This window comes from Seriola lalandi, unplaced genomic scaffold (genome assembly GCF_002814215.2).
Source record: "Seriola lalandi dorsalis isolate HSWRI2012SDOR001 ecotype SW California unplaced genomic scaffold, Sedor1 jcf7180002054998, whole genome shotgun sequence".
NCBI classification, from domain to species: domain Eukaryota; kingdom Metazoa; phylum Chordata; class Actinopteri; order Carangiformes; family Carangidae; genus Seriola; species Seriola lalandi.
Genome location: NW_019525547.1, coordinates 442,334 through 466,972, shown reverse-complemented (window position 1 = coordinate 466,972; position 24,639 = coordinate 442,334).

Genomic DNA, 24,639 nt, shown 5'->3' with positions numbered 1-24,639 from the left:
GGAGGAGAAGGGTGAGGCATGCAATGAGGAATATACAGGTGAGAGGACAGGAACGGGAAGATGAAGGAAAGAAGGAGACAGAAGAGGGAATACTATGAGTTGGAGAGGAGGCGAGGGAAGGAGGGATAGGGAGATGAAAAGGAAAAGAGGAAGGGAAGGAGATGAGGGGAGAAGGTGAAAAGGAGAAGAGAGGAAGGGGAGAAAGGGGGAGAGGAGGTCTGAGGAGAGAGGGAAGGATGTAGAGAATCAGCAGTCAGCGAGGAAATGAGTAGATAAGTGGTAAAGGAAGGAGAAGCAAAGCAGCAGTAATAAGCATGTAGATTCAGTTATTAGTTATACTCTGAGAACGTCATGATCCTACAGAGGACAGATGTCTCCTAATTCTCACTGAGAATCTGGGCTCCGTGTCCAGCTGCGACTTTACGCTGGAGGAGGCGGTAAAATGGTAAAATGGAGGCTTGTTCAGGCAGGTTTTTCCGAAGCGGCCACAGCAACGTAGCAAATCATCAAACATCCATCATCATCTGTCAATCATTAATTCACTGTCAGCTGTTATAGGACATGTGTTCACATTTCTCCCCGTGCTGCTGTAGGTAAAATCCTCTCACAAAGGTTAAAATAAAAAATAAAAAATATATTTCCACAACAATATTTGCAGATATGATAGTAAAGTTAATGTTGTAAGGTAAGATTAAGGTAATGGAAAGATAAACATATAAAATACAGCAGGCAAACCCAGTGCTGCTACTGCTCCCTTGTCCACATCTGTGACACTGATGCGTTGGCAGTTTTATTATTTTAATGTTTAAATGCAATAAATGCCGCTAATTATTTATATACGGTTTTCATTATAAAACTTTTTTCGGTTTGTGTATTACTTTATCACTTTTGTATATAATAATACTACTAATAATAATACTGATGATAATTTTTATCACCATAATTGTTATAAATAACTTCTTTATACCGTTTCATATATAACAAATGAGAAGCACGAGCACATCCTGGTTCACATGCACAACCATCCATACTGTCTCATTGTACACACATATGTAAAATCTCTTCTACACACACTATATATTCAACCAAGTAAACACACCTTGACACTGACACTGATAAATGACATTTACACGTACACACTCGCTATCTCACTCACTAATGCACTCAGACACAGTTCTGTGTACGCAGACATTTGCTCTTGCTCTTTCACTATCTCTCTCTCTCTCTCACACACACACACACACACTGACTGACGCTGACAGATGGCAGGTTGTTGGATTGAATGCAGCAACAGCAGCGCCCCTTTACATGCCGTTTCCACGGTGAGGGGGCATTGCCCGGGGAAACCATTTTGTGGCCGAAACTGAGATTGAGTTTCCCCTTCGCTGGGGTGACAGATAACAAGACCCTGGCAATCAGACGCTGACAGTATCAAACGCTCAACCATCAGTTAGAGCTGACAGCCTACTGCAGGCAGATAGTCCAAGGAGAGATGATCTCTGCGAGGAGACAAGGATGTAGGAGATATAACAGGAGATAGGACACAAGGAGGCAACAGCAAGATCACCTCACTGGAATTGTCTTGATCAAGAAGTATTTAAAGAGTAGACACTTTGAACTAAGGAGGATTCAAAGAGAAACTACATTTGAAGCTGTTTTCAGTTCATTTTTTTGTGAATATGAATCATAGTTAATGGATGGATATGTCATGGTCAGTTGCAAACTTGTTTAGATTTAAAGTGCTGGAATATAGAGGATTTCACCTGAATAACAGACTGTTGTTACTAATTTGATCACGTTTTGGTGAGAGTCTCCTGGTTTTCTGTTCTTCTTCCATTTGTTAATGAGCTACAGGCGGTTTTATTCTTGCAATCTGGACTTTGACACTTATTCACCTCTCTGTCGTGCTCAGCTTCTCAAACAGAAATCATGTTTTCACTCATTAATTTGTCTGTTGTGTTTTGGTGTTTCTGACAAACAAAATCCAACACTTCATCTAGATGTTTAACATCATGGTCTTCCATTTGTTTGTACAGACACTCATTAAGCCTGGCTTTTATATCACCCAGTACAGTATGAACACACTGTTAGGCCCTTAAACACAATGCCAATTGGACATAAAACTTGCAATGTTAGGGCTGAACAATTAATGAAAATATTATCAAAATCACAATATGGCAGAGTGCAATATCCAAATGGCAAGAACTGCAATATTTCAGATTAAGATAAAATGTGTCACAGCAGTCTGATAAATGCCTATAAATCCTGTTCTCCAAACATAAAGACACGTGTTTGTTTGGTACAAGCTCCAACAAAAATCCCATCGTCATAATTTTTTTCAGTGAAAATGAAAAAGCAAATTACCATTCCAACTGAAATCGTACCTGATTTCGCCATATGTGCCAAATTAATTCCATGTTTTTTTGCACATCATTCAAGTAAATCCTCAGTAAATTCAGTCAGATTCAGAGAGTGTGTTTTAAACAACCTGGTGAACCTGAATTTTACATCATGGGAATTTTTTTTCACCTACTTACGAAAAAATTGTTTTTTTTTTTTTTTTACTTTAAATGTCGTCTTGCATTGGGAATCGCATTAATATAACTTATTTCTACTGTTTTCTTACTCCCCTGTCTTGTTTGCTCTTCTAAGCTGCAAAGCACTTGTTAATTTTTGTCTAAACACATTTGATCTCTGCAGCTCTATTACCATATTGCTGTTACAGTGACACAGATCAGAACATAGCAGGGCTGATTTGACTAATCTCTTCCCTATTTCATGAGGTCAGCCAACCCACAATGCACTGAGAGTGAACCCTGAGCCTGGGTATTAAAAGTTCAGTGCATTACATGATCATTCAGCGGATTACACTGGTTTACAGGATGTATTCCAATCCATGATGGATCCATGTAAACTAACGTGAAGATATGAAGGTACCTCCTGTGAACACATTTGTCTGACATGGTTGCAACCACAGGGTGTTGATACTACTGGGAGGGCTTGTGTGCAGCCTATGATGCAGCAGTGACTTCTAAGAGAGTGTGTAATGTGAGTTGTAATGTTCCTGGTCATAGCTGTTAGTGCTGAGGATTGAGAATTGCAGGCAGTTAACTGAATTAGCATGTTGCAAGGCAAGCAACAAGGCCGCACGACTCACTGTGCTGAGATGATATAATGAATGTTCTCTTATAGAGTTTCTCAAGACTTAAAGTTATAATCTGTAACTTTCCACAGTAAAATGTCTAAAAACAACTAGACCTATGTTATATATTTTTTTGAGTTGTGCTCTTACATTTTCCCAAATGTTCCCATCAATTCTCAAACCAGAGAAATCTGTGATTTTAATCACGGTAACATTGTAACATTTGGTCGCCTGTCAATGACATGATCATAGAGGATATGATGTGTTGTGGTTTCCTGCCAGAAACTCAAAATTGACTTCTATCCATTTTTAAGCCACATCAATTTTTCCACCTTGGTGGTTTTCAGCTCTATATTTGAACCAGATGAAGGATTTTAGTCGTCGGACGTCTGGATCTGAAGTTATCAGAGAAAAGAGCTGAGGAAATGTTAGACAGCTCAGCTCCCAGCTGCTGGAGACGTCCTGTCCTGTGTCACTGAAGAGTGCCGGTGAATCTCTGATTTTTAAAGTGAAACTGTTTTATTCATTTACTGGTTTTCATCCCCTGGTGTGTTTGTTATGGAGAGGAGGTCACCTCTGTGGATAATTCAGCTGCTGGTAAAAACCTGCTGAACATCTGGTTCATAAGTTATCAGAGAAACAAAGGTAAGCAGTCTATGTTTCCATAAAGAGACAGCAAAGTCAGGGAGAGAGAGAGGGGATGACAAATGAGTTTGCGGGGCGCCTTGAATTACTGATTTTTAAAGTGAAACTACTTTCTGGGTGTTCCCACTGGTTTGAATCCCCTGGTGTGTTTGTTATGGAGAGGAGGACACCTCTGTGGATAATTCAGCTGCTGGTAAAAACCTGCTGAACGTCTGGTTCATAAACTATCAGAGAAACAATCAGAACAAAGGTTAGCATCAATCTCAGCTACAACTCTTCCCTGAGTCTCTGTCCTCCGTACAGCGTCGCTCAAACACTGACTTTAAATGTCAAACTGCTTCATTCAGTGTTTTTAACGGTTAGAATCACCAGGTCTGTTTGATTTCCTGAACCACTGACACTGAAGGAATCCAATCCAGTAATGGTGGTGAAGACAACAACTCCCATGATCCCATGCTATTTCATGAAATCGCCCAACACTGTCTTTTGTTATTGTTTTGATTGAGAGAGCCCTAGAGGCAGAAGGTACAGACTGTGTGTTTAAGGTCAGTTAAGGGTCACGTTAATGCACAGATTGGCTGATTATAAGGTGTAAGTATGACTGAGTATAAGGCTGTGTATATGTCCATGTGTTCTCTCAAGAGAGCTTGTATGTACACATGGTGTTTTGCACATAGAGTGCATGTGAATGTGCTTAAGTGTGTGTGAATCAGGCAATCATGAGCAGATCATGTTTCCCAGCATGCCCTGTTGATTAAAGCTGCTGACTAAAAAAATATGCTTATTGACATCCAGTCAATACAGCTTCCTGGAAACCTGATCTGATTTGGAAGGAGCCTGCTGCTGGTTTAAAGTCCACTCACATGTCTGACAGCTGACGTCCCTCAGAAAAGCAAAGCTGTGTTGTTGCTCTTCATTGAAACTCATTATCTTAATGTCATGGATCTGATGTGAACGTGGTTACACTTGATCGGCCTCCTTCATTTGATGTAGCTTTTTCTCCTGATGTGATCTACTGCTCAGAAAGCAGATCGACAGTGTTGAGTGTAGTGTCTCCTGGCTGACAGGCCTTTAGAAATGTCACGTCACTGAAGACAGTGTCTTCTGTATGAACCACACAATGAAAAGGCACATTTGAAGCGGGGAGCTGAGTCATGTGTTGGAGGCAGCTGAAAGGTGTCGCTTTTTGTTTTTAGTTTTTTTTTTAAACATATTTTTGTGCGTTTTCCAGATGTGGCCAACACTTGAGGCATTTTGGTTTTGGTTCTATCTTAGATGTACACATTAATAGGTTTCACCGAGTTTACAAACATTAAAAGTCAAACATACTCAATTAACATCCTTTAAAACTAACGCACGATTCACGCTTACATAGCTTTGAATATATATGACATGTTTTTTGAAGTGTTATCAACTTGTCCCAGGCATGATCACTGGAACGATGACGTGTTTTTGAATCAAGTCCCAGTTGTTTCCGTATCATCTGAATCAGGTAACCATTTATCTTGCAGCAGTGAGAGGTGAAACAATGTTGTTGCAGTATATTTCATTTATTTCTAAACTTCCTCTCCAGACATGTTTTAAACTCTCTAAAAATCCTCTGCTATGATTCATATTCTGTTTAACTTGGTTTTCACACATAAAAATCTAAACTGTGTCCGAAGCTCATCTACTCTTACTTCCTGATTGAGAAATCTGGATCAGAGAGACTCAGCCACATGTTTGAGCCTCAGTCAGACCCAGACTCAGAGGAGGAGTCTGTTGAGACCAGAACCAGAGACTAGCATAAGGATCAGGACGGTTAGCGCAGTTAGCATCTTTTATTTGTTTATGTTGTTTGTTAGCTTGTAACTGACAGTGGCTGACACAGTGTTAGCAGTTGTGCTAATGCTAACTCTCTCTCTCTGTACTGACATGGTTTCAGGTCATTGTGTTGCTCATCATATGTCTTGTATTATATAAAAAACATGGATGTTAACAAGGTCAAACTGTCACCTGAAGGGGTCTTTAAAGCATCCTCAGTTCTCTGATCGATAAGTTTCTTTGAGCATGAGTTCATTACACTCACCTCAGTCGCATCCTAACTGCCAGTTGTCAATCACACGTGCGTGTGTCAATAGTTGATAGTGAAGCTGATATTAAAGATCTGCAATGCTAAACATTAAGAATATGAATAGAAGTGTTAGAAGATCTTGTATAAATGAATGGCGGGACACTGAAATTAAATTTACATTACATTACACACACAAACATTCGCATAGGCACACACACCTCAGTGAACATACAAGATACAAGTACAGAACCAACAAGCCATGGACTCATTTGCTCAGGAATGCCAGATATACACAAACAACAAACATGCTGCACATACATATTGTGCACTGCATGTTCATTTGTTTTGCAGACACAGAGTGGAGTACAATAAACCTCTCGGAATAAATAAATAAAGTAGCAGAGTCTGAAACCATGCACACAAAACACACACACACACACACACACACAACACACACACACACACACACAAACACCAATAAACCAAGAGCCTGAGTGTGTGTAGGTTTGTTACTGTTACACAATGATGCACACATGCATCACCGCATAGATAGCATAAAAGGGATCCGACAACACACACACACACACACATCAGTGCACACATGATACATGAGATTTGTTGTTGCCCAGTATAATGAGTATAATGTGAGTGATTGCACAGCTCATTACAATAATCCTAACGTGTTGTGTGTGTTTGTTACTTGAATGCAGCAATGGCTCTGAGACAATTTGTGAGAATGACTGAGAGAAAATGTAAAAGATGAAAAGAGTTTAGATTCATCATAACTGAGAGACAGATTCAACCGCTATAGGCTAAGGTTTTAACAGAGTGGGGTTTCTTTTTGAGAAATACATTATTTACTTTCCTGCAAAAAAAATTCGACGACAAGATTTAAACCACTCGTGTCTGTGTGTTAAATATAAAGCTACTGCCATCACACAGTTAGCTTAGCTCAGCATAAAGGCCAGAAACTGCTAGCATGGCTCTGTCTACAACACCTCTAAAACTCACTAATCAAACACACACTTCATCATATTTAAATATGACTAAAATTACTGCCTGGCTGTCGTATTCCTTAGAGTAGTTTCAGATTACATATATTTATCCAAAGTCATATATAATATGAACCACGTGTGTGAAATTTTGTCAAAATTGCTGTGTGAAGTCTTGAGTAATAGCTAAACAGTGTTTTATGAGGTCACTGGCCTGCACCTTTGAAGAAAATCTAATCAGATCGTCCAAGTTAAGTTTTTCAACCAAATCTGAGGAGTTCCATCAAGGCAATATCACGTCCACGAGAATGGGACATACAGAGAACAGACAACCTTGAAAACAATACACCTGCAGCTCTGGCTGCTGAAGCATAAAAATGGCAGATTATGGTTTCATGACGGGGTCATGTGCTGGACTATTTTCTTGGCTTGGCTTGTGGACTAGTCTAGAGTCTCTTACCATATGGTTGCCAGGAAACCAGAGGAGAATCAGAGAAGATACAATGCCCAACCAAGGAATAGTTTCTCACCTAACCCCCCTGTCACAACCCGGCTCAAGGCTGGACAAACGAGACAAGGACGGGAGACTGGCTGAGTGCCACCAGGTTATACTGCAGCAAAACCTCCCTGACAACCCGACTCCAACCACCAGGTTCCTGCAGGGAGAAACCCTCTCAGGGAGGCTTAAGCTGTCATTTTTATACTTTACTTTATTATTTTATTTGAGTTAAGCTAAGTGGTTTCTGGCTGCTGTCACTGTGCAGACATGTGAGTGTTTCCGATCCACTAATCAAATCGTTGACAAGAAAACATATATTTCTCAAAATGTCAGACTATTACTTTACACTCATGTGATGATATAGCAGCAGTGCTGTAATGTCAGACGAGAAACCTTTTATGCAGATGAAATCAGCACATGAAAATATATCATCTGTTGCTGATACAGGGAAATGAAAACCTGACACAAATCAAGGTTTCTCATCAAACTGATTTAAAAATGCAACATCACATCCAACATTACCATGGAGGAAATAGAGCTGAGCTGCCTCAGCACAATGTAATGGGAAAATTCTGTGGACAATAGCTTATTTAGCTGTGGCTGTGTGATGCAGCAAAGGTTCTGCTTGTGTTATTGGTGCACATTATTTTCTCTTGCATGTAAATGCCCTATTTGTTTTACTGTGGCCATTTTCTCCAACAACTTTATCATCCTAATTAAATTTTCATTATTTTTCATTTAACGTCTCCAAACACAACAAACCTCACAGGTCTCATTAGCATTTTGCAGCGCCCCCTAATAACATGTTAACGATAGTCCTGTTGATCATAAAGAGAATAAAACTGTTGGAATATGTGCTCACATGTGCTTCTGAATTTTGAATAATTAGCACTTTTGTTCGGTGAATGAGAAAGTGGGGGAAGAGGGAACGAAACGATCAGTGAGTGAGTGACCCACATACATGAATTTTTCATTCCCAGACCATAGCCAAGCTGCAAATGTGCTGAGGGGAGGATGCTGAGGCAGAGGGCGCGTAGGAGCGAGAAAGGAAAAACCGTGAAAGTGTTTTTTCCTTAAAAGAACACGTTCCTCGAAGTATAATGTCGGAATCTCTGCTTCGTTTAGTTTCTCTCTTTAGCTTTCAGCATTCATGAAACTCAACACATAAATTACGCTACGCTGTGATTTCCAGTAAGATAATAACAGAAAACTGCTGCTTCTTTGTGCCACAGCAGCTGAACCTCCTTTCACACAGGTTTTGATTTTCCTTGAACTGCAGCTCACACAGAAAGGAAAAGTGAAATACCTTCCACAGCATGATTATAATTTTCCGTCTCTCTCTCTCTCTCGCTGATGTATAAAACTTGAACCCAGCAGCACTGGTTTGATTTCCTTTGTTCTCGGCCCGCCATGCTAGCAGTGTCACAGCACGACATACTGTAACTGTTCACTCCTCAAACCATGTTTATTGCAGGAGTGGCAGGTCCTCTGTAATTACAACTGACACTCGACAGTTGCTTTGTGTAACATAGTCAGAAAGGAATTTGCTGAACTCACTCCTGAGATTGAAATAGTACATCTTTTTTTCTGAACAGAACAGCAGCCATGAGTTGTGCTGGCAGATCTGATTCTTTTGTTCGTTTTTGAAGTTTCTAGTCATAGTGTTGACATGTCTCTCATTATATCCCGAGAAAAACATATTTTTATTCAGTCTCACCAATGTTTCCATAAACTCCCAAAACTTTGGTCTTTATCTAACAGTCGTACCAATCACTGAGAAAGTTACAGTCATGTGACACCTGTTAAATGTGAAATTGTATCCAGCTCAGGTCATACATCAGCAGCAGCTCTCTGTTGCTTATGTCCTGTTTTGACTGTGATGACACTTAAACAAATGCTAATCTCACATATGTCAATATGTTTATTGTCATACCTGTGACCACCCACAATGTTGCCATGACTGTTACCTAACAGCAAATGCCTGCTGTCTGTTTATGAAAACATTAGTTCCAGGTGAACAAGAAAAAACGCAAAGTGAACTTGCTTCATTAACCAATAATGTGTGGTGGGCCCCCCGCTTCCTCAGCCCTGCCAGTACTATTGAATGTTGTAAATATTTGATCATTCACACAGCTACTGTAAATCAACAGAGGCAGCAGAACTTGATTAAACCAGTAGTATTAAACAATATCATTATATTGCATTTTTTTTAAGTGGTCTTGCAGGACCCTCTCGTGGCCCTAAGCAGGTGCTTAGTCCGCTTATGGCTCGGCCTGGTTCTGGATATAATATGCATTGTCCTTATTAGAACAAAAGTCAAGGAAGATTCTCAGTGGGAGTTTGGTAAAACAGGAGATCATGTTTAGATTTTGGGTATCCAATAGAATCTTCACATATGTATGTGCCAGACATGAAAACGCCTTATTTAGGAATATAGATAGCGACACATTGGTTTATATTTGACCTTTCCAGGGGACAACCTCAGATCTGGGATGGCATTACATCAATGAACCTGTTAATGTCTATAAGTGTCATTGATAATTGTGTAATTGGAAATAGATGTAGTTATAGTTATATATCAAAATACAAAAATACAGCACCGCATAGACAATGACTAAACATAATATTCACAAAAGGCATAACATTCAATTTAACTACAAAACAAAACAAAAAAAAATGCTATGTGTATGCTATATATATTATAATTGCACCATATATTGATAACAGTGGTGGTGTTTGATTGTTTGATCTGCTAGTCGAATGTTAATCTTTCACATCACTACTTTCCACCGCACACATCCTCTGCTATAGGCTCCTGATCTACACTTGCTCAGTATGGAGTCAGGCTATAACTAATCTTTTGGCATGTAGCTCGGAGCCATGCTATAGCTAGTGCTAATCTAGCCTGCAGCCTTAGCCTATGCCAAGGCTAATCCTTTTTTTTGTGTAGTGGCAGGCCATGCTAACGCTAATCTGCTGTTGTGTAGTCGTGCTAATGCTAATCCAGATGTCAGTCAGGGAAGTGCTGACTGGTGGGAAGATGAGAGGAGTCTCTGGGAGACACCTGCCTGCTGCTCACCATGGTCCAACTCTTATCTCCTTCACTCTGAGTCTGACCGTACCTCCTGTATCACACTCTGTCTGACATTTCTTATCCTCTTTACATCTGCCATCTTCTTTTTCTCACTCCATCCCTTTTTCTCTCAGTTCCATCTCTCTCACTTCTGACTGCTTATCTCTTTCCTAATCCATTCCTCTTTTCAAAGAACATCACACGTAAAGGTAAAACCTCACATAAACTCACCTCTTTCAGCTACTCTGCATCTTTGTACATAAAGAATGCGGGTTTGCAAAAATACCTTAATTTATGCTTTTTGTCATCATGATTTCTAAAATTGTTGCTCTTCCGCTACACATTTAATATGTGTGCATATACTGAATTTCCATATGTGAAATATCTGTATATAAAAAATCATATATATAAAAATTATACATAAATGTCTAGCCTGTACAAGTATGTATGTTTATGTATGTACGATTGTATTGTGGACATATGGGATATTTCATATGTTATAAACGTATATCTTCATATATCCTGAGGATGTATATATGATAAAAATATATCCCTTATAGGTGACATACATAGCAACATCACTCTTGATATAGGGAATTATATGTCACATGTTACGATTCTATATGGGTCAACTATAGATCAGCCTCCCATGAAATGTCAATCATCTTTAAATATTACAATGCACTGGTTGATGATGTGGTTTTGATGGCTTCTTCCAAACGTACTCCAGTGTTCACTGCAACTATTTGCAGCTGAGTGTGAAGCGGTCAGGATGAGAGTCAGCACCTGCGAGTCCGAGGCCATGATTCTAAGTCAGAAAGCAGTGGGCCGCTCCCTCCAGGTTGGGGTTGAGTTGCTGCCCCAAGTGAAGGAGTTCATGTATCCTGGGGTCTTGAGTGAGGGTAAGGTTGAGCAGGAGATTGACAGACGGATCAGTGCAGCATCCCCAGTAATGTGGACGTTGTACCGGACCATTGTGGTGAAGATGGAGCTGAGCCGGAAGGCAGGAACCCGGGGTAGACCCAGGAACCCGGGGTAGACCCAGGAACCCGGGGTAGACCCAGGAACCCGGGGTAGACCCAGGACTTGCTGGAGGGATTACATATCCCATCTGGCCTGGGAACGCCTCAGGATCCCCCACGAGGAGCTGGAAAGCGTTGCTGGAGAGAGGGATGTCAGGAACTTCCCGTTCAGCCTGCTGCCCCCGTGACCCGACACCGGATAAAGATTTAATAAAAAAATATAGAATATGAGCAGACAAAGCAAAACTAATGTTCATCTGTAATGACTTATTGATATGTCTTGCTCTGCTTTTGTTGGACATGCATGTCTGAATTAGACCTGCTGGAAGTTTCCCTGATCTCCTCTTCTCCCCGGTTATCTTCTGTTTATTTGCTTCTCTGGCTAGACAGCTTCCTGTCATTGTTAAAATTCCCTGCTTTCTAGTGTCTGAACAAAACAGCTTGAAGTTTCCCCCAGTGATCCAACATGCAGAGTGTGTTCCTCCTTCCCCCTCCCACTCCCCTCCACTAATGATCTGTCTGGAGACTGTTTTTCACGTTCGTTCCTGCAAATTTTTCATGAGCACTGTTTTTTTTTTTCTGCCATCGTTCATCATGTTGTGTTTTAAAGTCATTTAGATTTTCTTATCTAATTCATTTGCACCTTATCATCGAGACTTTCTTGTGTTTTTTTTTATTTTTTTTGTTTTGAAGACAGTTATTACAGCTCGCCTTTTCAGTCATTTATCTGCGGTGCACAAATAGTGTTTCTGCTGTGTTCTTTCTGTTGTGCCAGCATTTTATCACCTTGTTTAATTACCTTTCTTCTACCTTTTACAACCGTGCAAACGAAATTAATGAAGTAAACAGAAGTACATCCCTGCAGGCCTGGAGCCAATTCATGATAATGCATTTAGAATTATTATTTAATTTTTCAAATAAAAATGCATTAAGTAGCAAAAAAGAATTATATATATATACACACACACACACACACACACACATACATACACACACCACACATAAATATACATATATATGTAGCTACGTATTTGCCAATGCATAGAAAGTGATGTAACAATTCCTCCAAAAGGTGAACAGTCACCTACGCTACACCCACACCACCCATCAACACAAACTTCGAGAAAAATCCCACCTTCAGGGACCTCGTTGGCAGAATGTTATATATTTTCAGTCTGTGATGTTCACTATGTTCCTGGAGTTATTCTGTGAAGAAATGCTCTAATTTATTTATTCATTTATTTATTTATCGGTGTACCTGCTTCCCCATAACCTTCCTCGTCAACTTCACTAAGCAGTTTAGCGCATTTTCCCAGCATGCCTTAGGAGAAACTCAAGAGAGCGAACATGAACAATCATCTGCAGGTTTTCGGTGTGTAGGTGGACAAAATGATGTGCAAAGTAAGAGGAGTTTTTTTTCTTTTGCTGAGAAAAGCAAGAGTCGTGCCACTTACTCCAAACACACCTTTTTTGTTCCTCTGTTGAAGCTGCAGAAAACTGCAGCTCTTCCTCTTTGATGGATTTCTTTTTCCCATGTGATTGTTGAATGTTGGAGTAAATGTCAGCCACTCTCAACAAAACTCTCACTCAGTAATTCTGAAGGACAGATGCCAGAACATTTACTGTTAAAAACACGAGGGAACAAAACCCAGAAAGGTATCGTGTTTCTCTGAGTTCATCATTCTGCTGCCTCAGGGTGTAACGTCAGATATATGTCAACAGAAGCCTTTTTGAGTTTATCACACATCTTTTTCACTTTATAATGTTAAAATATTAACATTAAGACCCATCCGGCATTTGGGGTGAACACATTAATAAAAAAAAATTTAAAAAAAACCCAGAAACTTTCAGGTTGGACGTGTTTTTTTTTTTGCCATTTTACAAAAACATTCCATTTCTAAAAGTGCACAGTTTTGTTCTTTGGCTGATGAGGTGATGAGGTCAGATCCATCCGACATATACACCGTTACACACTGTTTAACTCAAGAAAGAAGACAAGAGACTAGCTGTCATTCCACTGTGTGAAATTTTTCTCTTGTCAAATTGTATTTGCTTACTACAATTTTTCATTTGCAATTAAGTCTAGCACTTCTTCCCTCAGCTTCCCTCTCCAGCCTGTGTAACTCAGCCGTTATATTTGACCAGTCCATGTCATTTCCACACCCATGTCAATCAGTTGACCAGATCCTGTTTTTTCAACATACGAAACATCAGTAAACTGACACCATTTAATTTCTAATGCAGAATTAGAAAATGCTCATTCATTCATGCATTCATTTCTTCATGCATCGATTACTGAAGCACACTCTTCTCCTCCCTTAGTAAATCTGCCCTGGATCGTCTGCAAGCAATCCAGAATGCTGCCGCTAGACTGACTAGGTCAAATAAATGATCTCATACTCTCCCACACTCACTTCCCTTCACTGGCTCCCTGTTACGTATAGACTCCAGTTCAAAAATCTCACTGTGATATACAGAGCACTTCACCAACAAGCCCCTGTATACTTAACTGATCTACTCCACCCCTACTCATCAGCTCGCTCCCTCAGGTCGAATGAGTCAAACCTACTGTCTGTCCCACGCACCCTTTTAAAGATCGGTGGCGATGGAGCTTTTGAGGCTGCGGCACCCAGGTTGTAGAGCGCTCTCCCTCGGCCTCTGAGGTCTGCTGAGTCTGTGGAGTCATTCAAAAAGCACTTAGAAGACTCGGATAGACTGTGTATATTTTACTGGGTACTCTACTGTATCCCTGTGTGGCGTATATGTAATTCGATTTTAATTGTTTATGGCTCTGTAAAGCACTTCAGTGGCCCAGTGTTGTGCTTCCCTATGTGTTTTATTGTATCTCTGTCTTGTCTGTTTTCCTGTGTTGCACTAAACTGATCGTAATTGTTTAGTTGCTTGTATCTGTAAAGCACTTTGTGGCAAACAAGGTGATATAAATACATTTTACTTTTCTTAATCTGACCTTTGTTTTTTCTGTATCAATATTTCGGTCAATAATGTGTCAGAAAATACTTATTTTCAGTTCGTGGTCACATACGGCAAATTAAAGCAGCACAACCTTTAGAATTTAGAGCTGGAAAATGACTTCAAGAATTACACCAGTAATCAGTTCCCAATTAAGATGCCAATTTCCTGTCAATCGGTTCATCTGTTTTTGTTTTTGGATTGCAAACAAACCACCTGACACGAAACATAACGGGCCATATCACCAGCTCACATACACTATTCAGTGTTTGAGGTGGTCTTGTGCACTTGCCGTATAGCTCAGTTAAACACCAACAAACAACAAGTGGGAAATACAGTAATCAATTTATAAATTATGACTGGAATATAGTGGGCACGGCTGTTGTATACATGGTGACAGTCCAGTTGATGAATAGTACCTGGTGGTTCATATTTCTTGGTGTAATAGTGGAAATGTTTGGTGAAAGTTTGGAAAAAAAGTTTCTGGAAAAAATGGTTGTACATTTGTTTACGGCGACGACGTCTTCTCGTGACAAGGAGCTTGTAGAAAGTGGTCGACAACGCAGCTCGCGAGGAGCAATGTGGGGCTCGGTGTTCACTTCAGCATGTGTGACCGCTAATTTTCACTTTTCATCACGTGACTGGGACGCGGACAGGAAAATAAAGTCAGCAGGAGCAGGCGGGACAGGAATCATAATAACGATAGGTCAGTTTTTATATATGCAGATCTGATATGTCTTTACATGGAACATAATGCTCTCCTTCCTGTTGTCTTTTTAATCATTTTTTTTAATCTTGTCCCGTCTGCTCTGACCAGTGCAGGACGTGTGTGGATAGAGGACAGAGTCGTGCCTATGGACGATTCTCTCTATGACTGAGGATCATCAGTGATCGCAGATGGTCTTTTGCAAATGTCCAGTTGTTTTCCCATTAATGTATTAACTCATCACTATCAGTATTTGTAGTATTAAATGAATATTCATTTCAATTTGCCCTGCGATAGTTTAACCTATATAACCGAATGTAGAACACTAGGTGCGCGCACACACACACACACACACACACACACACACACACACACACACTCTGTCCATCTGATTGTCATTGAAGCGCTGTGTGTTGTGGATAATACCAAATGGGGAAGAACATTTATTGAGCTTACAATATAATTTGTGTGTTTGCAAAAATGATTTGAGGAAGTCCCACTGCGCGTTCAGGAATGAGGCACAAAAATAACTCCATACCACAGCTCTCATTCATTTATCCAATTTACCTGGCCAGGTGTTCCAGTTAAAACTGGTGAGATGAAACAATAATTCTTAGCATTAGCGTTTTCTAACAGACACACAGTATCTTGACCTTTGATGCTCTGTGTGTGCTGTGTAGCTCAGTCATCAGAGTCGCTCTCCCTCTCTGTAAGCACGTGCATGTTTTTTTTTTTTCTTCCCGTGGGTGGGTGTTAGTCTTCATGAACATGTGCTTGAGGTGTGTGTCAGTGTGAGTCTGCACACTTGTTGGTGCATGAGACTGTGCACTTAAGGTAAGCCTACACACACCGCTGTGTGTGCCAACACAGGATGTGCTGTCTGTGTGTGTGTACCTACACACTCCGTTTGAACAAAGACACAAAGACAGTATAAATGAAAGTGTGTTTTCTGAATAGATGTAAAGGACAGGACAGACCTGCTGACTCATGCTCAGCTAATGGCACTATGCTTTCTTTCCGCTGTGTGTGTGTGTGTGTCACATGTTATGTGACAGCAAATATAGTGGATTTAATACAATACATATGACGATAAGCAGTTGTATGATTTGTTCTAGCATCTCAAGCTCATGTCCCAAACTTGACCTTCTACTCCTTTTCCTGTCCTCCGTCACTGCAGGACTTTATTCGCAAAACTCTACGCAGCTATTCTACAAAATAAAACGTCCTGGTGAAACCTTACACTTGAGTCGTTCAGCTAACTTATCCAGAGTGATTCACAATGGCTGCAATGGTATAAGCTGCAATAAGCCTCAATTCCTGCATCAGTACAAGTGTCCAAGAAGAAGAACTGTAAAGAGGATTGCAAAGGGCAGAGCTTCAGTACACGGACAAAAGATGGAATAAATATCTCTGTGTCCATAAAAAAATAGATCTTGTAGTGTATTACAGTAGCGTGCTAGAGCATGAAATAAGATCTGAAAGAAGAGATTTGGGGACAAACTGAGAAATGTGTCTCCTATTAGTTTTTTTTTTTTTTAAAGATGTTCAGGCGAATTACTCCTCTATTCTACTGGAACAGAAGCCACTAGAAGGACTTATATTTAGAAGTGAAATCTAGGACTTAAGACTTAAGGAACCTAGTTAAGGAAGCCGTATTTAAAGAAGATAGAGCTTGGATTTATTGGGATGTTTGCAAATATCACCTGTGGTGCAAGAGCAACTGCTACAAGGGGAAAAATGATATTACATTCGGCGCACAAAACAGCTAATAACTGCCACAGTGTTGTAAAAGTGATATAAAGGTAAAGATAAAGGAAATATAATCAAACAATAAAACAACAGCAGTAAAAGGAAGCAGGAAGGAACAGATCGAAAACCAGATAAAGCCAGTTAAATGATGTGTAGATAGTAAACACAATGTAAACACCATTTTAATATGGAGGAAGAAATACAGTAAATAAGCATTCCACAAAAAAGATACTCCTCAGTCCATGACAGTTGTATAATATCTTCTTCTTATTCCAGGAAATAATAATAAACCGCTACCTAACTGAAAATCTGTGTCTGTGTGTGTGTGTGTGTGTGTGTGTGTGTGTGTGTGTGTGTGTGTGTGTGTGCATGTGTGTGCGCGCGTGCGTGCCTGTGTGTGTGAAGAGAAGCGATAGCGTCGTCCCAGAGAATCACTCGTTGGATATTTCAGATCCTTTTCAATTTTCTACATCATTTGCTACATCCATTTATTCATTTATCCATTTATCCAGAGCACCAAGTGCACAGAGAACTCAACCCCTGCTCATGTTTCACACTGACGACCACACCATATCAATACTACAAATGAAAAAACTTTGCGGCGGCCGGTCACATGATCATCTACCTGCCATCTGGGCAGGTCACCGGAACCAGTTGAACATAAATGAGTGCATTTGCTGCACTACAATGCAGGTTTAAATTCTACTTACAACGTACTGCGATCCATTCATCCGAACAGAATGTTATTTCTCTCCGAGTCCAAGGTGGAAAAGGCACAGCGAGAAAAACTCCAACAATACACACAAAACACTTTGAGGTATCTACACCTCACCTCTGCTTCACTGCATTCCTTCATTTCAAAGGGTCATTTACTGTTTACTCCACTACATGATATCTTCTATACTTAATCATTCAAAGTTATAATCTGTAACTTTTCTATGTTAACATGTCTAAAAACAACTAGACCTCTGTTCTGTATGTTCTTGAGTTGTGTTCTTACATTATCATAAATGTTTCCTCCAATTCTCAAACCAGAGAAATCTGTGATTCATGGTAACAGTACGTTTCATTGGTCGCCTGTCAATGACATCATATCCACAGCTCAGCTCCCAGCTGCTGGAGACGTCCTGTCCTGTGTCACTGAAGAGCGTTGGTGAATCTCTGGTTTTTAAAGTGAAACTGCTTTATTCTGTGTTTCTACTGGTTTTAATCCCCTGGTGTGTTTGTTATGGAGAGGAGGACACCTCTGTGGATAATTCAGCTGCTGGTAAAAACCTGCTGAATGTCTGCTTCATAAGTTATCAGAGAAACAATCAGAACAAAGGTTAGCATCAATCTCAGCTCCAACTCTTCCCTGAGTCTCTGTCCTCCGTTCAGCGTCGCTCAAACTCTGACTTTAAATGTCAAACTGCTTCATTCAGTGTTTTTAACGGTTAGAATCACCAGGTCTGTTTGATTTCCTGAACCACTGACACTGAAGGAATCCAATCCAGTAATGGTGGTGAAGACAACAACTCCCATGATCCCATGCTATTTCATGACGACACCCAACACTGTCTTTTATTGTTGTTTGGATTGAGAGAGCCTTAGAGGCAGAGGTTATAGACTGTGTTGTAGATATAGCTGTAGATTGTGTTGAGATGTGTTTAATAAATATAAATATATAAGTTATATATATATATATATAATATATAAGTTAAACTGTTAAAATTAGCATCACTGTGCCTTGCATGTTAATGCTTTGTTATAATATATAATAATATGACACTCAGAAATGAGTAATTCTCCATAATAAATACTTTCATACTTTCATATTGGTTATTGGTAAATGATCACAGCTGTTGCGGTCTATTTTTATTATGAAACCTGAGCTGGTGTTTTGATAACAGCTGGTAATACAGTCTGCAAACCTGAGCTTTATGAGCTGCTACACTGTCAGGTTGATGATATGTTGATGTATATGGATAAATGTATTCAAACACCTTCCACACCAGTGGAGCAGAAAACGACTCCGTCTTTAAGTCTGAAACATGATGCAGACGTCTTGGAAAGCTGGAAAAGTGTCAGGATTATAATGAACAGTGTCCCAATGAAAGATCAAGCTGCTTCCTTCCTGTGTTGATTTCAGATGGGTTTTCTTTTTAATACTATTACCGGTTAGTGGCAAAGTCAAAACATTTCAGCTTTATGTCCTGTCTCAGGGTAACTGTAACTCACTCAATCGCAAATCTAATGAAATTTCAGGTTTCAGGTAACATGAATACATTTAGCATGTAATACCATCCTTTAAGGAGCCCAACAACACCACCATTATTAGTTACACCACTTTTACACACGTTTCATTATCACAATACTGCTGACGCCTCATTTGATCATCTGGATCCAGGAGTTCATCAGCATAATCTGGATAATCTGGATAAAAAGGTGGCGCCGTTACACCACTTTGTCTCATTATCACAATACTGCTGACGCCTCATTTGATCATCTGGATCAAGAAGTTCATCAGCATAATCTGTTGCCACCTTCCATGCAGAAAAATAAAGGACTCTTTGTTACTACTAGCTATTTAACTTACAACTTATTAACTTAAACTTCAAATTAACTTATTAACTTAAACTTAACTTGTTAACTTAACATGGACTTAGTATTAAACATAGGCTTCCCACTCAGGTCTGTATTTATGCGTACGTTGTGGTTTCAGTGGCGCACGGGGTGGAGTATGGGGGGGGCAGCTGCAGACATGTCTGCTGTCTGCTTGGCCCCCCCCCCGCTCTCTCTCACCCTATCACTGACGAGCTATCGCTATGAGTAGGCGGGCACTAGCCTGAATGGCTGAATGCGGGTGGGATGATGCTGCGTTCAAGGCAACCGGGAATACGGGACAAACCGTATCTCATATTGATTCAAAACGGGACACCATATTTATGTGTAAAAAACTGGACGATTCTGTATTTTACAGGACGGTTGGCAACCCTACCAACAATGTTTCTACGAAGCTTACATCACTAAGGTTTTTACCGATGTGTTGACTCAACTTTGAATGTTTAGAGCACATACAGAAAGAGATTTGATTTGTGTTGGCTCTTCCATCCCAAGAAGAAACTGTCCAACACCGTCCTCTTCCTCAGACTTAACATCTAAGTTGATAATTCAAGGAAAGAGCTCTTGACATAAAGGCTCCTATAGAGGGCTGGAAATACGATCACACAGCTGATATATCGCTCCTCCACACCAGAGACACGGTGGTATTCCTCTGGGCTGAACTCACTCTGCAAGGAGCAAATCACAGGCCACAAAACTCTAAAACTGTCTCTTTACTGTGATTCAGATCTCTGCAGCGGCTGTGATCAAAGTCATTCATCATGTGGACGATGGATATCTAATCTTTATCTGCAGTACCTGTGTTTTCTAATAGAACAAGAAATGAGCGACCTGTGACCTCCTCTCCACGGTGACTCTCTGCCTCTATTTTTCTCTGTCTGACTTGTCTGCGGGTTTCACATCCAATTCCTCTGCTTTCTGCTCCTGTCTGGGAAATTTTATTGGAATCGAATGAATATAGTATGCACACAAGTATTCAACATTTACACTCACCAAGCGTCAGTGGGATTTGTCTCTGGGGGCATCAGCCTCCACACATGCTGGGAACATTTAAATGCCATATGTCAGATATATTTAGTTCTTTCTCTTTGTCTGTTCCCAGAGCTTTTAAATGAACTTTTCTATTATGCATATGCAATTTTCTATCACAATTGGCAAATCATGAACAGCAGAATATGACAACCCCCACTCCTCCACATTCGGATGAACATTTCTTTTTCCTTTTTTTTTTCATATATTTGGGGCAAAAAAATACAAAAGGAAATTCATCCTTTCAAAGTCAGGTTGACAAAACATGTTTTCCATTTTACTTTGACACTAATAACAATGATAAAAATGTACATTTTGATGGATTCTTTAAACTCTATTTTTCTTTCATTCTAAAAGGCATATGCAAGGCTCCATGTAAATGCAAATTTGTCATTTGATATCAGTTGAGATTTGTTGAGGAGGGCATCACTGTGTTATGAGAGAGCAGCTCGGATGAAACAACATTTTCTAAGCTGTTTTAAAAAATATGGGATTTTGGGTTTGAGGTCAGAGTTAATAGTTATGGCAGGGGAACAAATTGTATAACATTGCATAAAAAGGGCATAGCGTGAAAATACTTGCACATCATGCATCACATCCACAGCTGCAGCACTGGGTCAAACATACAATGCCAAAATCACATCTACTGTAGAAGCACCAGCCCGGCGAGCGCAATATCCAGTATGACTTCTCCAAAATGTGACATAAAACAACAGACAGAATTAACAATGTGAGCTAAGCTGGAGATAATAAATCAACCTTACCTTTAGATGTTAAGTTAAACTGCCTTGTTGTTCTGTTAGGAGTGAATATTATACAATGACAATCAGGAGGGGGAGGGGTCAAGTATTTCACCAGGGGGATCTAGGTGGATTCTCCTGGAGGCCGTGTCCCGTTATCACGGTGACGGATTCTGCCGGTGTCTCAGCCGTTCAGCTCTGGTGGAGTTTGCCAGGAGACTTTCTGTCTCGGGAACTCTTGATTTCTGGTCGGCTTCTCTGCAGGAGGTCGTGCAGACGTTATCTGCTGGTGTCTCTTGTCGGTTGATGCGAAATAAACTCTAATGCTCTTCACTTTGGTTGGATAACTTTAGAGGAGGCTGGTGTTGACCAGAAGACTCTAAAGTTGTCAAAAATCTTCAAAAGGGAAAACTTGATGATGATTAAAAGTTACAGAATTATTCTGAGGCACTTCTGTTGTTTTGGTTCAGTTGGTCTTGACTTTTGAATAGTTTAATTCTAGAATTTCCCTTTAAACTCACACATCCGTCTTCCACCATGACCACAAAACATTAAATGAAATAACATAAACCTAATGGCACTAATAGTCTTGATTTCATATTACATCCTTCAAACCTGGAATTAATCATGATACAAGTGGTTAACTGATCAAACAACAATATAAACATTTCCTCAAGCTAAAAGTCTATAAATGTGGATTACACAGCAGTTCTTTGACAATATTGATAAAGATACAAACATTGTGGATGTCTATAATATCTGTGTGTGATTTGACAGTATGGTCAAATGAAATATACTGTCTTTAAACCTTTATGTTGTATTTCAGCCATGAGGATAGACTGGGAATTGACTTATTGCATAGGAACATCTCATGAGTTACATAACAGATATTTAATTTTATATTCATCCTTTGATCTGTGTCTGTGAAGAGAGTTCTGCTGGTCACTACCCAGGGTTGGAATGTGGGTTGTAGTTTATGACTCTTATCTAGAGAGGGACAGAGGAAGGAGGTTAGTGTGTGTGTGTGTGTGTGTGTGTGTTCATGCGTGGCACAGAGAGGCCAGGATTCACACCTTAGTGTTAATCAGTCCTTTTGTTGTTACTTGTCCTCTATAAGAAACAATCAAATATCATTAGACAGAGTCTTATTGTTACAAACTGGAGAGTTTGCCTATATTCTCCAGTTGCCTGGTGTCCATTGGTTGATCCTCTGGAGCTGACCCTTTGACCTTTGGTCTGGTTCTGAGTCTCTCTGACATGCTAAAAGCATGGTCTGTTTGTAGAAGGGTCCTTTGTCTCTGTTTCCTATCAGTTTGATAGTTGCATGTTATTAAAATAAATTTCTTTATTGGCTTATGACTGATGGCAGACCAGGTATGTCCGCTACACTGTTGTGGCTGTTTGTCACATTCACAGAGAGAGAGAGAGGAAAACTTAGACAAGAGGAACTGTGTCATGAATGTGTTTCTCGTTCATGTTTATTTTTAACTTAATTTTACTAAATTGAATCGTATGTTTTCTTATTGTGCAAATAAAAGCGTTCTAATTTGTTAGTTAAGATTTCTTGGGTCAAGCTCTTTTTCAGAACATTTTTAAGAGATGGGCCGTTTCAAACGTGTCCTGAGCGTCTCCAGTGTAAACGACACCTGTGCTCTGCAGGTTTTATCAGTTAAGTTCAGATAAAAAACCTCTGTCCACTCTGCTGCCCTTTATGCCTCACTTCCCTTTCTTAATTTCCTTTCTGTCTTCCTCTCAGTCTTTCCTTTTCTGTGTCTCATCCAATCACCATCTTTCTCTCACACTTCCTCTGCCAGCTTCTTTTTCTTTCTCATCCTGTCTTTTCTCTTGGTATTACTTTCTCTCTTTTCAGGATCTCTATCACACACAAAATCCTTCTTTCCTACTTTGGCATCCTTACTCTCTCCCTCCGTCACACTTTCTTTACTTTATCCTTCTTTATCTTCTCTTTCTCTTCTCTCTTTTCTCCCTATTTCTAAATATCTTCTTTAACTCTCTGTGGGCTTCTGTCTTTCAAGTTATTCTTTGATTGTTCCCCTCTTTCTTCTTCTATTTCTCGTCTCTCTCTTCATCTCTCTCCAGTTGATGATAATATTAATATCAGTAGAGAGTTCCACGATCAAAGAGTCTATGATGAATAATAATTATGAGACAATTACTGCGTGGAGAGATAGCAGAGCTGTACAGTACACTACACACACACACACACACACACACACACACACACACACACACAGCCAGCTTCCTATGCTTTTCAGTGTTGTTTAGCTTTAGCTTAGCTGATTCTTGTGCTAAAACCTGACATACACAACTAATATTGAGAATGTTGGAGTTGTTTGTACATGGTTTTGCAGGATTATGTTGCGTATGAGTTATGAATCATATACTTCTTGTTTATATACTTCTGTTCTTCTTTTATTATCACAGTGCAAAACAAGAATTCTGGTGTCTATATTGCATATTGAGATAAATATGTTGCATATACTTGTTTTACTGTATAGAAAATAAATGTATTTACTTTTGTTTGAATGTTTTATGATTTTAAGTCAAGCAAGGGCTCACTGCAGCACAGATAATTGGGTCAGTGTATACTTTGTAATTTTGTATTCGTAAGTTGGTTAATTAGATTAATTTAGGTTCTGTCTTTAGTCAAAGTTTCAGTCAGATGTTTCAGATGCGTCTGAAAAAATACTCTGTCCTTAATGTCCAAATAGTTGTGACCTGTTGTAACAAAGGTTTTTGGGAAAAGTGCTGATGTGGAGATAAGGATATGTACTGTTAAGTATTACAAGCCAGTACAGAATTACAGGAGAATATACAGACAGATTTGGCATGATGATAAAATGCTTTTCATTATAAAGACATGAGGTTTTCCAGGCCCAGCAGCTGAAAAGTTACTCTGAATAAAATGTGACAGACAGAAATAAAACCATCTCAGCCGGTCTGCATCAAGGGCAGCCTTCTCTCCTTCTCTGTTCAGCACATCAGTCCTGCATCACTTTCTGATTATGTGGATTTAAAAAAGCTTTCATATATTTTTCATTCAGAACAGGACAGTGGGACAACATCATTGTGGTGCAAGTCACAAATGAGTCTCAAGTCTTGGCTATGAAGCCCTGGGTTAAGAAAACATTAGCATTATTAGCTGTTTTCTTACCAGACTAGACGAAATGTTGCAAGTTAAATAAAATAATTATAATTGTTTATTATTTCTAATCAACTATCATTATTACTAATGAGCTACTGAACACATGAATTTCACCTTGGGGGTAAATAAAGAATGTATCTATCTATCTTTCTATCTATCTATCTATCTATCTATCTATCTATCTATCTATCTATCTATCTATCTATCTAGATTTTACTTTCTATTAACATCACAACAATATGTTCTTAATTC